The 16039-nt window shown below is 38.7% G+C and overlaps 1 protein-coding gene across 2 annotated transcripts in view; it reads right to left on the bottom strand.

Annotated features, from left to right (window-relative positions):
• hs3st1l2 (heparan sulfate (glucosamine) 3-O-sulfotransferase 1-like 2) overlaps window positions 1–12469 on the bottom strand; it is a 27839-nt gene extending 15370 nt beyond the window's left edge. For both annotated transcript variants that reach the window (XM_017451229.3, XM_017451228.3), the window contains exon 1: window positions 12112–12469. The gene's annotated coding sequence lies outside the window, so the exon portion shown is untranslated. The remainder of the gene's footprint in view (window positions 1–12111) is intronic.
• Window positions 12470–16039: the final 3570 nt, after the last annotated feature.

The raw sequence follows: 16039 nt of genomic DNA, 5'->3' as shown, positions 1-16039 counted from the left end.
GGACTTGTTGCTACACCACTGCCTGGATTCTAGTGATATGAGTGCAAATACAAACTAAATATGGCAGGGGTCAAATCCATTTTTTCCAATGCAAGAGTCAATATCTGCTTTTAAAATCACATCAACATCAATCTGGAGTCCATGTCTTCATTATTAAACTGGTACAGTATACTAGCTCTCTTTAACTTGTGAGAATAAAACAATGGCTTTGGCTTTATAAAATGATGTTTCAGTGTGTTGTTCCATTACTTTCAACCTGTCTCGGCTTAGTCAATCACATCTGTCCTGTGCATCACTCAATTTATATTAACTTCCATAGCTCAGAACCTCCTATATTTTAAAATAGCCGATGCGAGGTGGGAGTAGTGAGCATACTCAGATTCAAAAATAAATAAGGAATAAGTAACAAAATACTCATGTTAAATGATAGCCAAGACAGAAGTAACAACAATACACAATACTCACTCTAAACTTTAAACAAGTCAGACATACCAAAAATACTCACACTAAATCAGGCACATATACTCAATTAATAAACGAGGCAGAAGTACCTGGAATAAACCATAAATGAGGCAGAAATAACAAAAAATACTCACACAAAACAAACGAGGCAGAAGAACAAAAATACTCACACTAAACAAACGAGACAGAAGTAACAATAATACTCTCTAAACAATAAACAAGAATTAACAAAAATACTCACTCTACCAGATAAACAAGGCAGACATACCAAAAATACTCACACTAAATGAGGCAGAAGTAACAAAAATACTCACTCTAACGGAAAAAAAACACAAGTCAGACATACCAAAAATACTCAGACTAAATGATAAATCAAGCAGATATACTCAATTAATAAAAGAGGTAGAAGTACCTGAAATACTCACTGAATGAGGCAGAAGCAACAAAAAATACACACACTAAACAAACAAGGTGGAAGTACCAATAATACTCTCTAAACAATACACAAGAAAGCAGAAGTAACAAAAATGCTCACACCAAACGATAAACAACGTGAAAGTAACAGTAAAATACTCTCTAAGCAATAAACTAGAAGGTAGGAATAACAAAAATGCTTAGATTAAATAATAAACAAGGCAGTGATAACAACAATACTCACACTAAAGAAAAAAGGTGGAAGTAAGAAAAATACTCACACTAAAGCATAAATGGCGCACTTACATAGCACTTTACACTGTCTCATTCACCCATTCGGTAGCAGAGCTGCCATGCAAGGCGCTAACTTGCCATCGGGAGCAACTTGGGGTTCAGTGTCTTGCTCAAGGACATTACAGCATGTGGAGTCATGAGCTGGGAATCGAACTGCCAACCCTATGATTAGTAGACAACCTGCGCTACCACCTGAGCAACAGCCGCCCTGTGAGGGTGAATAAACTATAAGGCAGAAGTAACAAAAATGCTCACACTAAACAATAAACAAGGTAGCAATAACAAAAATGCGTGGATTAAACAATAAGCAAGGCGGAAGTACCAGCACCGGCCGAACCTTAAACACCGGCATGGTTCAGCTACACACCACATTGAATAAGAAGTGAAACACCAAAGCACATTTCTACCATTTCTTTTATCATTCCATGAGGTGTTCAGGATGTGTCTTGTTTTAACGAGCGTTCATTAGAAGTTGCTCAGCTGAGGTCATTTTCCTCAGGGAAGAAGACAGAACACACGTGTAGATCTCCTCTGAACACCATATCCACAGCTGATGCCACAGTTGGTGCCTTGTTACAGCCAAATGAAGCCCATGGTGACGATAATGGAACAGTCTGACAGTTCAGCACTAAACACACGCATGAAAGCACATCACAATATGTCCATGTTTTTATAAGATAGGATGTGCTTTTTTTGGTTTCATCAGTATGGACTGTGTGGTTCAGTTTGGAAGATTTGATTAGCCCTGATGGATTGAGACCCTGATGTTGAATTAGATATACAGAGTAACACTGTAGCTTCTTGAAAGACAGATGCATGAAACCCGGGATGCGGAATTACTTTGGCTCACCGAGTATATGCGACTTCAGTCAATAATCCTGATATCACAACGAACACAATAGACTGATTTGTGTCTACTGCTGCTAGCTACGGTTCACGTCCTGCTGATGGGCTTTGATGGCTAACTCTGAGAATAAACAGATAGCGGTAAAACTGGTTTGATGAAGCGAACAGTTGGAGGGTGAGAAACGGGTGGTGCCAAAGAAGCATTTCCCAGTCTCGTCTTGCAATGCCAATTAGTGTTGCAGGGAGAGAGTTGTCTAGAAGATGGATGAATAGTGCTGTCAAACTGGAAGCAGATGCCAGGCATTGTGCGTGTGTGTGCGTGTGTGTGTGTGTGTGTGTGTGTGTGTGTGTGTGTTTGCACCCTTGCGTCTGTGAGTCTCTCAGCAACTTTGCCATCTTGAAGTAATTTGTTTGGTTCCACTTTTTAGCTCCTTTTGTGTCTTTTGTGCGTTTTCTATGCCAGGTCCTTACTATTGATACATCCTCAAATCTCCTTCACCACTAGACATAAGAAACACAAATTTTGGTTCTCCAAAACAAGGATTTGGTGGTTATCAGTTTTATTTCCTGTTGTTTTCTTCTTTCTTATTTTATTTATTTATTTTTTGCTAATTGTTCTGGTAACTTTCTTGTTTGGTGCGCCTCCGCTTTGTTTTCCTGTACTCTTAAACAGTTCTTTCTAAAACAGTTCCTCGTGGAACCTTTAGAAACCCTTTGTTGTAGTGTTGTAGAGTGCTACATAGAACCTTTAAGGTTTCCTCCAAAGACTGTTGCTGTCAAATGTGTGAAACTACCAGGCAGCTAACAATTTGAGGTTATCAGAAAGTTTTCTGAACAGTCCATTTCTAAGAACCTGAACTTTTGGTTCCTAGAACATTCAACCTGTCAAGTTTTATGGTTGGAATTTATAAATGTTCCCATACCAGTGCTGCAACCAGTTTGTCATCTCTATACTTCTGTAAAACTGTCTGACTTGGGGCATTTTTACACTTTGACACTGCACCCAGGATTGATCCATTGTCATTGTCATCTGATTGGTTACAAAAGTGTTGATTGATATTCTGTAACAGCGGCTTTGACGGTAGTTCTGCCTGCAAGGTTTATATTAATGAGCTTGTTCTAATATGTAATCCTTTCTATAGTGACAACTAATTCACAGGGAACTGTACAGTACACATAAGCTTCGTCTCAATTCGCGTACTTGCTGTATGCTATGCACTAAAGATATGCACTCTTTTTGTGAAGAAAAAGGTCATACATTTAAGTGTGTAATAAAAGAGTATCAAAGTACTGGGACATTTTGACACACCATGTAACGTTGTTGTCTAGTTATGTACACTGTCACTGTAAACAAACTCCTCTGTGCATTACTGCTTTTCACCATTCATTATTCCTTATATAATTTATACTACATATTTTAATTTACCATTCCCTTGATTTATTTTTCCACATTTCATTTACACCTCTCTAAAATGTAAAACTCCTCCTCCGTCGCGCATGGATTTGTGGGCAATATTAGCTGAAAAAGTGTCCATGGACTCACACTTGGAAAATCTACCAGAAATAGTAGACCGGTTCCATCGGGATACTCGTTTCAACATACTATAATTTGGGGCACACTAATTCTAATCTCAGATACTATTTACGAAGGATAGTAGACGAATTGGGATGCAGCAGTAATCTAAGAATAATAAAAAAAAATAAATAAAAACTTTGATATGATTATGGTTTCTGTGTGGAAATGTTTATTTAGCATTTCTGGAAGGAATCGCTGGTGTCAGCATTCATAACAATCAGTGGTACAACTATAGCTTTAAGCTTTCCTATAACAGCACACCCCCATGTGTTGTATTCTTTAGTTATTGTCCTATGAATTTTTTTCATGTATTTTTTGTGTATTTACACTTCTTTATGTTAGCCTTGGACCTCCGGGGTTGAGGGTTCGAATAGTGCCTCTGCCCTCTGTGTGGAGTTTGCATGTTCTCCCCGTGCATCAGAGGTTTCCTCTGGGTACTCTGGTTTCCTCCCCCAGTCCAAAGACATGCACTGTAGGCTGACTGGCGTTTCCAAATTGTCCAGAGTGTGTGAAGGTATATGATTGTACCCAGTGATGGGTTGTCCCCTACCTTGTGCCCAGAGTTCCATGGATTAGGCTCCAGGCTATCCCCCATGTCCCTGTGTAGGATAAGGAGTATGGAAAATGGATGGATGGATGGATGGATGGACACTTCTTTATTTTGCTTGACACTAAATCACAGTTATGTTACAGCTTTTTTTTTGTTGTTGTTGAAGATTCTCATCGATACAATAATAATTCCGTTCAAAAATTAAGTTCAAACTTATTTAAGGCCTTCACACGGTGTGGTTGTACATGGAATCACTTAAAGTCAACACCATACTGCTTCTAAAAGTGGCATAAATTGGCTCCCTGGACCACAGTCAGGTTGGAGAACAGCTTTCACACTCAGCAGTTTTGGGTTGTTAAGAGTGTGCGATTTTGCAGCATGGCATATGGGAGTAGACCCGCTAGTGTAGAACAAGTACAAAACAAAACAAAAAGTATGCATACTGGCGTACATACTCCCTCACATTCCCCTTCTGCCGTTGTCTCTCACTCACATACAATCAAAACGGATATAAAACCCAAACTGTAGCAAGGAACCATATCGCCTGTCTGTGTGTTTTGTTTCAGCAAGATAAGAGAAGTTTTGTTAGCGTGTGTGTAGTCGTTCTGCCACTGAGGTCTGATCTGTGGGGGTCTGGATGGAGAACAGGAGGCTATTATGCTGTTGCGATATGCTGCTATGGTTTTGTGTAGTCCTGCTGTGTTGTGCTGTGTCACACTGAGTTGTGTTGTGTTGTTTTGTGATGCACTCGGTCGTATCAGATTGTGCTGTATAAGCTTGGGACATGCTGTGCTGCTCAATGTTGTGTAATACTCCAATGTTTTATGACTTTATGCACCACATCTGTGCAAGAACTTTCACATGTTTCTCTGTACTGGGAAAAGAACAGAAATGCAGTTGACTTCAAAACGTACTTATTATACAAGTCAACGGGTAGTTGTCGAATTTAGTCCAAAAACCTGTTTTGCTGTCAAAGTTTGTTGTGTTTTGTTAAAAAAATATATTTGTTGATGCACACAGACAAGAATTTCCCTTTTTCCCTTTTTTAGATTTTTATTTGATCTTTTTGTTTCTCTTTTTCTCCTCCCTCACTTGGGAGTCACTTTAACAGCCCATAAAAAATGTAACTTTATATATTGTTAACAAAGTCCTTACTGTGCTCCAAATACAGGCTTAAAAAAAAAATCTGTGCTCCAAATACAGGCTTAAAAAAAAATCTCCAAAAGGACAAACTACACAGATTTAGAGTTAATTTGACAAATATCTTAGACTGAAGAATTCATAAAAAAGTGTTTTGCTTAGTGGTTAGCAAGATTGCTTTGCACCTACGGGGTTGGGGGTTCGAATCCCGCTTCCGCCCTGTGTGTGCAGAGTTTGCACGTTCTCCCCGTGCTTTGGGGGTTTCTTCCAGGTACTCTATCTTCCTCCCCCAGTCTAAAGACATGCGTTGTAGGCTGATTGGCATTTCCAAATTCCAAACCCTGCCCAGGATGTTTCCCGCCTCCAGGCTTCCCCGTGACCCTGTGTAGGATAAACAGTATGGAAAATGGATAGATGGAGGTTTTCTGGTCTGTTCACATTACTGGGAAATGTGTGGAAATTCTTGTCAGGGTTAATCACACAGATTGGGTTTAAAAGAAAATCACTAGCATATCACTTTAAGCCCAGTTGTAGGGGTGTAACAATGTGTCGTTTGTTTAATTAATGCATCGATTCAAAAGATAAGGATGGAAAAGAAACAAGGTAACAACCAATCAGTCATAATCATAATCAATTAATCAAATTATAGGTAAATAATTTAATAGTTTAGCAAGGTGCCTGTAACTCTGGCACTTTAAAAAGAGGTAGGTCATCATCATTCATGATTTATCAGCAGGCCTACCTGAGATTCTGCACGAAGTTGGTCACATATAGATCGTAGGCTACTAAAAGACGTATCGTACGGACCAGATTCAGTGGTTCCATCAAATATTGAATCATTGCCTTAAGAATTGTAATATCGTATCATATCGTGGTGAAGCCTGAGGTTTAAACCCCTTCCCAGCTCTCCCATGGCTCTGTACTGTGCTATTTTGCTAGTTTGCCTCTAACTGTGCTCCTATATTTGGCCACAACTGGCCACTTTCAGATCTAATGACCCAAAAAACAACTTAAATCTCTCTCTAGCACCCACACACTCACGCATACACACATACACGTTCTATCCAGCCACATGGTCTTAAAGCAATTTCCATTAAAAAAAAAATAAAAATTTAAGACGTATGTTTCCCTTTTTCTACACATTTGTTACTTTTCTGAGGCCAAAGTTTGTCAGAAATAGCACAAGAATGTGCATAATGACCACCATGCCTCCCTCAGCTAGCTACACACACCCCGAAGCTTCTCACTTCACCATCAGAAGAGCTGTGTCAGGACATTAAACTCATAGCAGGGGTCATGATTGCGACTGAGAGTTTATGGCTCTGAAATGACTTTGTCGCCCTCCCCCACCCCTTGAGTACTCAAGCTCGGTATTGTACAGCTAACGAGGGAATGTGCTCACACAACTGCGACAAGAAAAAACCTCAACAAGATGCCTTCTTGTTGCTCACCAAGGTCAGACAGAAGGTCTGGTTCAGTCAATGCTCAGTGCCATGGCGCTACTCCATCTGCCCTAATTTAGCTCAAAATATGAGCAGAGTGAGATAGACAAATGAAACAGATCAGTCTGTGGTGCTGTTCTGAAACATATGGATCATTCTCATCATACTATGTTCATGTTCAGTGTCTAGTCAAAGCCAATGAGGAACACCAGGTCAGTCCATCTGTCAGCCAGTGGGGAATCTGAGTGCTCCAGCTCCCCAACAGCTTCAGGTGTGTGTGTGTGTGTGTGTGTGTGTGTGTGTGTGTGTGCGCGCGTGTGTGTGTGTGTGTCCTTGTTAATGGAAAAAAAAGTTTTGTAAAAAATAAAGTTGTTGGATGTTTATGTACATGACTTTCAAGCAAGTCCTATTTGCAAAAATACTGAATACAGGTTGATGGATTGAATGCTTTTCACATTTAGATGAGCTTAATTACATTTGGGAGACACATTAACTCAGGGTCATTATGCATTCTATGTTTAATTGATAATTAATTTGAATGCTTTCCCACCCTAATTACTTCATTATGGCAGAAAAATAATGCAACATGTAAAAACCAGTGTTTGAATCTGACAAGAAATATTAAAAATGTTTATTAACTTCTTATCAGATTTCACCATTAGTTTGTTGATCCGCTGTGTTTAAAAGTATTTCTAGACTTTTAATAATCATAGAATTTCAAAGATACTCCAATCAGTTATTAAAACGGGTCAGAGCTGTTTTGGCGGCACAAGGGGGACCTACACAATATTAGGCAGGTCCTTTTGGTAGGTACTAACCACTGCATACCAGGAACACCCCACAAGACCTGCTGTTATGGAGATGCTCTGACCCAGTCATCTAGCCATCACAATTTGGCCCTTGTCAAAGTCACTCAGATCCTTACGCTTGCCCATTTTTCCTGCTTCCAACACATCAACTTTGAGAACTGACTGTTCACTTGCTGCTTAATATATCATCCCACCCCTCATGAGCTGTCACTGACTATGTTTAGATGGACAACAATTATCTAATGATTGACCTTATTCTGAATAAAATAGAAGATATAGAAGATAGGTCGGTTAATGGCACACGTCAGGCCACGCCGTCCGACGTTCCCTCCAGAATTTCACGTGTCAACATACAGTTGGTCTTCGTTATGGTACCATATAGAGTTTTGGGTGTTTCATTTTTAATTTTACGAAAGCTTCAAGTGCAGTTATTTATTTGTCATGCTATACGTGCTAATAGACGACTGTTTGAAGCCATGGGCTGCATTCAAAAGGGCAAAACTAAATTACTATATAGTAGCTGAAATACATGCATTTCACCTACTATATACTGTAGTAGGTAAGTATGCGGTTTCGGACGCAGCCGTGCTCTCGTGGTTGCTGTGAAACAGTTGAGCGCTGCCGTGTGTGTACTTGTCCTGTCGCAAAATGCGGTGAAAACTCCTACACGATGTTAACAGTGTGATTAAAGTGTTTACATGTCTGTAACGCACTTTAATAATGCAACTGAAATAGGAATTCTCCGCATGTCTCAATTCGATTTGTGTTTACTTCGAGTATGACTTTAGTCGGATTAAGGTCATCAATAATCAATATTCACATTCTAGTTTCTTAATCAGAGTATTGTCTTAATTGGGTTAATATCAAAAGATTGTTGTCCGTGTAAACGTACTGACTGTAACGAGATAATCAATGTTATTCACGGCACCTGTTGGTGGTTTTAATGTTATGACTGATCGGTGTACTTAACCTTTCACACCTTGTCTGTTTGCCAAGTCCAAATCAGAGCCAAGTTTATATGTTTGGTTCATTCGCATTTTGTTTTGGTTTGATTTCACACAGCACATACTGTATGATAATGAACCAAACAGCAACAAAAGGATGGCTGAAGGGCAAGTAAGGCTGAAAATGTGCTCGTAAAGTATGCATAAATCGCTCAAAAATGGAGAAAACCGAGCTGGCTGAATAAATGATTAGATAATTATAGAACTAGTTAAAAATATTTTGTATGCATCACATTCAGCTTTCTCTTTTTTGTCAGTTCAATTATCCACAACAATGGCCTTTCTGCAGTGCTGCAGCTCAACCCAAAATGCATGGCATTGTGTGTTCACTTCTTGTAGTTGGTTTGGTTTTAGGGTCAAATCACTTTCTCACCACAATCAAAGTTCAGACTAGCTCAGACCGGTTGTTTTAGTCTGCACCTGAGTTCGATTCTAAGGACTACACACTGCATATGCAAAAGCACACGTAGAAATTATAGAAAAGCACACGTAGAAATCTAGTTTGCTAATTTCAGGCTTCTGCTGCTTAACCCCCCCCCGAAACAAGCTATTCAGTTCTGATTATTTTCCTTAAAAAGCAATTTATGAAGCATAAGTTAAAAAAGGGGTGGCAGTTAAGGTTTACGAATATTTTCACTGCAGTTAACCTTACAGACAGCAGAGGGCACTCAAAATACAAACTGCTTCTTTAAATCCACCCATCCATTTTCCATACCACTTATCCTACACAGAGTTGCAAGGAGCCTTGAGCCTAGGAAATTCGGGGCGCAAGGCGGGGGACACCCTGGACGGGGTGCCAACCCATTGCAGGGCACAATCGTACACATATTCACACACTACAGACAATTTGGAAATGCCAATCAGCCTACAACACAATGTCTTTGGACTGAGGGAGGAAGCTGGAGTACCCGGAGGAAACCCCTGGAAGAAGGTGGAGAACATGCGAACTCCATGCACACAGGGTGGAGTCGGGATTCGAGCCCCCAACCACAGAGGTGCGAAACACGCTAACCACTAAACCACTGCGCCCCCCCCACAACCCAGTTTCAACTCCCCACACCCTGCTTCTTTAAATAATTACTGATAATTATATTATGACTTCAGATTTATAGTTACATTTTTTAAAATAACAATTTTTATGATTTAGGTCCAGGAAATAATATTCTGTAATAAATTACATACTGTAGAGCCTCACTATCATTTTACTTGACAAATCTCTGCCTCAGAAGTTCAGTAAGTATTACATGTGAATTTGGTGCACTTTTTTAATGCCTTGTAATGCATTGCACATTAACAATTCACCTTCAATAATTATAATAATAAAAATCATTATAGCACATCAGCAGGTTGTTTTAACTTGTTTTTCCCTGTAAGTAGGTGCTGTTGAAATCAGCGGGGTCCAGAGAAAGTTCTGTAATGCAACACATAAATCCTCAGGCTGATGGCTGAGTGTCAGGTGACTCAGTTAATCCCAACTCCGTGTGCTGGATCTTAATGAGCGTCTCCTGCTATGACTCTCTGAACCAACAATTTACAATTTACTTAGACAAACTCTCTCTCTCTCTCTCTCTCTCTCTCTCTCTCTTTCTTTTTTTGGTTAAGTACATATAATTCGTTGCACTCCTACAGATCTTCCCTGCTCATAAAGTATGATATTTATTATTTACATCTACCTCTTATTAAAGCCTCAAAGTACACTGATGCGCCACAAGTGAAGTGAAGCACTGAAGTGACCCTGAAAGAAGTCGATGACCCAGAAAAAACCCCCAGCCATGTCTGAATGTCAGTTTACTTGTTCACTAATGTACTCTGAGGCACACAGATAAAACTGAAACCTTACAGTATGGTTGAGCGAGGAATTTACCCCTCTCTCCTTCGCTCTCGCTCTCTCACTCACTTTTATTTCTTTCTTGCACTCTCTCTTCCTTTAAACTGACCTGATTCTGATAATTCAAACCAACTGTTCATCTGTTATCAGTAGAAGAGTAGAAAGCAGCTACACTACAAAAATCGAAGCCTAGGAGTTACATCACAGCTAACACATTATACGTTAGAAAAACATTTCTGAGACCACAGTAGTAACTTTAAATTCCTCTGATATTTAATCTGTCAAGTTTTCGGCGTAATCTGAAAGCATTACAGTCGAGATATTAACAGTCGAGTGATATTTTTGAATTTTGTGTGGACAGAACATTATAATAGACAAATCACACACAGACAAGTATATTTCAACATGTAACCCCCGTCTTCAAACCTCCCATGCATCCCAATTCCTCCCCGACATGCGGGTAAGTCACTGAGCAATGACTAAATAACTAATCAAACAACTAATAATAATAATAATAATAATAATAATAATAATAATAATAATAATAATAATTCTCATTATCTAAAAGGCTTCCATTAGACATCTTCAGGTGAAACAGTAAAATTATTAATACAATCTAGGACACTTTAAGGATACTAGTTTTGTTGTCTTTGCCTTTTGGTTGGGATTCCTGTTCTTGGTGCACCATACCCCCACATTTGTAATTCATTTTATTTAAAGAAAAAATAGAAGTAGAATTTTTTTTTACTTCATTAAAAAACATGGGACATGCAAACTTTTGCGCTCTTCGTACCTAGGTACATTGTGTAAGAAAATTATATAAAACAAATGAGCGCTTTCATCCATCAATTATTAATAGAAACATTCAGATTCTTCAGATTAGATCCTAAAATTGCTCCTCATATGATTTTTTTCTCTCTAAAAAGTTAAAGGGTTGCCAATGTGTAGGAATTTCAAGAGTAAAAAAATTCCACAAATATTACACCTGAAATACATATTAAAAAATCTTCCAATGTGTTTATAAAAAAAAAAAAATCATGTTTTAAATATGTAATGTATTTTATTTAATTTATTAAATTCAATTAAATGTATTTTTTAAATCATTTTTAAATATAGCAATGTGACTGGTTTAACAAACATTACAGACCAACCTTGTACCTGCGAAATTTGTTGTTAGTTATAATCATACGTAATGTAACCTTCATAAGTCTACACAGTTGGACATGTCCCATATTTTTCTTTTTTTTAATAAGAGCTTTTTAATACTGGCACACTTGTGTTGGTATTTCAAACAAAACCTACACACACTCTGAAGGGAAACCTGTACAGTGATCACTTTCATACTGAGTGTGTTTATTTATTTGTTCTCACTTTCAAAATGATTAAAAATCCCAAACTTCCTCAATATATACATTTGAATGATTTTGCCTCAAATACTAGAAATCCAGAATTAAGAAATATTTTCTAAGAATCTACCTGAGAAATATCTCAATTCAATATGATTTGTTTGTCTCCTTTAAAAATGCACACAATTTCATTTACACCTGCCTTTTTTCTTTTACAAAGCACTTCTAAAAGTGGATCCTAACCATGTCTAATAACCAACAACTCACTTCTCACACTGCTCACTTTGGAGATATTTAGTAAATAGATACAAAAATAGAAATGACCTGCATAAGGGTTAAGAGATGTCACATTAGAGGAATGAGAGAGTGACATGTTGAGGTGAAATGAGAGAGAGCGTACCTGAGTGTTCTCAGATGTGAGGTATGTCCCCGCTGTAGCCTCTTCGTGATTGCAAAGGCGATGTCTCTTGTGTCTAGATTTATGTCTTCCTTCTGTATTCCATCCCTCACTTTCCTCTCTCTTTGTGCTCAAACATTTACTTTCTCTTCCTCGTGCAACACCACTTCATATGGCTCTGTATCAGGTTGTGTGATTGGGTATGTGTGACAAAGTGTGAATAAGTGTTAGAGAGAGAGAGAGCGAGAGAGAGAGAAAGCAGACTGCTGGTCGAATGCTCACCAGCGAAGTGTGTGTGTGTATGTGAGTGTGTGCAGCACACCGTATGAGTGTGAGCATGTGACTGAGTGAATGAGACAGAGCAAGAAGGAAGCTGCACAAACATGACGTCTCTGTGGGAAAGCCTCCCTCTCTCCCTCCCAGCCTCCCTTCCTTGCTACTTCTTTCCTCTCTCTCTCTCTTATCCCATACTCTCTTCGTCAACTCCTTTCCCTCTCCATATCTTTTATGTATTTTCTTGACTTTTGTCATCCTAACATAGGAAATCATTCCTCTTTTTGTATGCTTGTTATCTGCTGCTCCATTTTTGGAATGCAGATAGCAGTGTTGAGTTTTTTGGATGGGGGGACGCTAAAAATATTTGCCTAAAAAAAAACCCTACAATCATGAATAACTTAAATGTGGCTGACACAAAGCAATGTGCATATTTGAGTCTATTGTCTGTTAATCTCTGAACACAGCACTGATTCGCTGAAGGTTACTTATATTGTGAATATATACTCTGGATTTCGAGCATAGAAAATTGCATTCTACAGAAAAGCTGACTGCTTTATTTTTGGATTTAAGGAGTAAAAAAAAACAAAACTTTGTTGTAGAATACATTCTTGTGCTGTTTAATCTTTTGCAAATCAAATATAACATTATTATTTCCAATCATTAAATGAACCGAAAATACTCATAACAAACAATCAAACAAAGAATCATAAGCATAAGCTTATTCATATTATTATATTCATTATTCATATTAACATTCGTGCAATTATCCAATCAGCCAATCATGGGACAGCAGCGCAATACATGAAATCATGCAGATACAGGTCAAGAGCTTTGGTTCACATCAAACATCAGAATGTGGAAAAAAGTGGCATGGGCTGGTTTGAGTATTTCAGAAACTGCTGATCTTCAATTTTCTCTAGAGTTTACACAGAATGGTGCGAAAAACAAAACAAAAAATCCCGTGTGGGTGGAAATGCCTTTTTGATGAAAGAGCTCAAAGGAGAATGGACAGACTGATTAGCCAAGAACAGGAATCTGAGGCTACAGTGCGCAAAGGCTCACACAAACATTATCTGGAAACTGCTAAAAATGCCATAGAAACTTCTCTACACTTTAAACCATGCCAGGATCTATGAATATTCGCAATATGCAAATTGGAAATACGCTCATGTCCTCCTGTCAGCTCTAAAAGATAGCTAACTAGTCAGCTAGCTAAATGCTAGTAAACGCACTTGCATTTATTGCAAGTTCATACAAGCTGTATTTCAATATCTCAATCTTGATTTGCGTCATCATCGCCTCAGTGATTTAATTAACAGCAGTCAAATGTAACATTGATAAAATGTCAAAATGACAAATTATAACGACAACCATGATTTTGTCGATCACTAACATTAATAATTAGCTATCCAGGTATATGTGTGACTACATGTGTCAATGTAGCAGCAATGAGAGTGGTATTGTTCGCATCTTTGCCTGCATACTTTCTGAACACTTGGTGGATGAAAAAAAATATCCACTAGAGGACATATCAGGTCTGACACATCCATATTGATCTGGAAAATGTTTAGTGATTTCATGACAACTGTTCTGGGATGCATAACTGTCAGATGTTGGCGATTGCTAAGAGCACTGTTAGGTTCTCTTGTCTGCCGTCATTGTGATTGTTGTCATGAACTGTGACTCTAATCAGAAACTACACACTTAGATTTAGGAGACTCAGAATACTGGCATGACTTTTTGATAGGTTTGTAGGCTGTTTTTTTGTTTATTTCTTACATTGAAACAATCATTGGAATTTTGTTAGTCACAAAAATACTCAATATTCAAAAATACTAAAAATGATTTTGAGACATGGTTCTAGTTTGGGGATGCCATGTGACAACTTGCTATACTGCCTCCACGGTTTACACTGCTATTGTACCACGCGCATGTGTCACTTAAATTTTTTCGGACCTGAATAATTGACTCACCGAATGAACATAAGATACGTGTGGCAGCCATCTTGCATATTTATCCACATAATTAAAAGCTGAGCTGTTTTTTTTTTTTTTTTTTTTTTTTTTTTTAAATGGAAGTACTGACAATGTTTTGAATAGGAATTTTTGTTGTTTTGTTTTTGTTTTTTCAAAAAGACCATCTTAAGAAATTTAACAGAAACATTAAACGGTTCATAACAGAAATTCCCTGCAATATTTTGTCTAAATGGCAGTAGCTTCTGGGGGATGTTGGATCTAAAAAACGGTTTGTTCCATAATAATCAACACAATCTTTCATTCAAACCTTCCACTCATGCCACTGCATCAGCAGCTTTCCCTCTCCAAGACTTCAACCAGATTATACCATCACAGCCATGACAATGGACCGTTTGAGAGCGGTAATCTTCCTCAGTCATATGAGCCGTAACAGAGGGAGTGTATGAGCTGAGCAGAGGGGAGGGCTGCAGACAAACGAAGCTCCCAGCTGGGCCAAAATTCGAAGATGTACCCCCAGCAACCACGCCCTTCTCGCTTCCACACATTTGGATGGCTCCATTTGTAGGGTAGGTACAGTGTGGAAAGGCTCCACAGGGGGGTGAACTTGTCTCGAACTGCTCCTCTCTGCCTTTGACGCCCTGGGGAGCTGCTCAAACCCCCAGCCTTGTTTGAGAGCTAGTCTGATTTGCCTCTCGCCATCTTGTTCTCTCTTTATTTCTATTTCACTGTCTCCCGCTGTTTGATCTTGAGCACAAAACCCCAGCAGTAAGCATAGTCTCTCATGGAGGCTTGCAAACTTGTGTGCTATTTCAGTATTTTACTTTCCTCCTCTTCCCTTGTGGTGTTTACATGTTCAAGTGTAGCTTCACACTTGAACATGTGAAACCAGGCTTTTTTCCCCTTCTTTTTCCTTTCTCATTTCTTCATTAAAGCATCTTTTTGTTTCTCGCTTAGAAAGATGGAGGAGGGCAGACCCCAAACCCGCAGAGGGTGGGCTGCTTCTAGGCTTTAGATCCTGAAAAAAGACCGTCAAGTGTCAGACTAGATAGAAAGGCTCTTGTGAATTCTTGAAAAAAAATATCTTGGCTGGAGCATCAAGACATTGAGGCAGCATTAACTGAGTTTCATAATAGCATTCTGCGCTTGTCATTTCAGTTTTCACCCTGTTATATCACCTGATGCAGAATTAACCTTCTCATTTAGAGCTTTCTTTCTTTGCAAAGTCACCCACAGAGCCTCTTTCATTTGTCTCTACGATAAACATGTGAGTGGAATTTACTGTTGGGTTTCGATACCGTTCTTTGTAGCTCAAAAACTATTCTCTATGAATTTTGAATCTGCATAATATGGACATACGAATTGCCAGATGAAATTGCCATGAAATTACCTGATTGAACCAGCCCAGATCAAGAGAATTTTTCTTCACAAGTATTGATGAAAATTAAAAATGGATAAAAATAACCCAACCTTTTAGGAAGTCATAAATTATTCATTGATGCAATAACCAACAGTCACTCAAAACTGGGAGCCATTATAAGAGATTTGACACATGGACATGCACGCGCACACACACACACACACACACACACACACACACACACACACACACACACACACACACACACACAGCCACATTGTGAGGACATTAAAGCACCCCTGGACATGTCATTTTGCATAAT

This window comes from Ictalurus punctatus, chromosome 22 (genome assembly GCF_001660625.3).
Source record: "Ictalurus punctatus breed USDA103 chromosome 22, Coco_2.0, whole genome shotgun sequence".
Lineage (NCBI taxonomy): Eukaryota > Metazoa > Chordata > Actinopteri > Siluriformes > Ictaluridae > Ictalurus > Ictalurus punctatus.
Note: the sequence above shows the minus strand (reverse complement) of the source record. Positions and strands in the feature narration are given on the sequence as shown.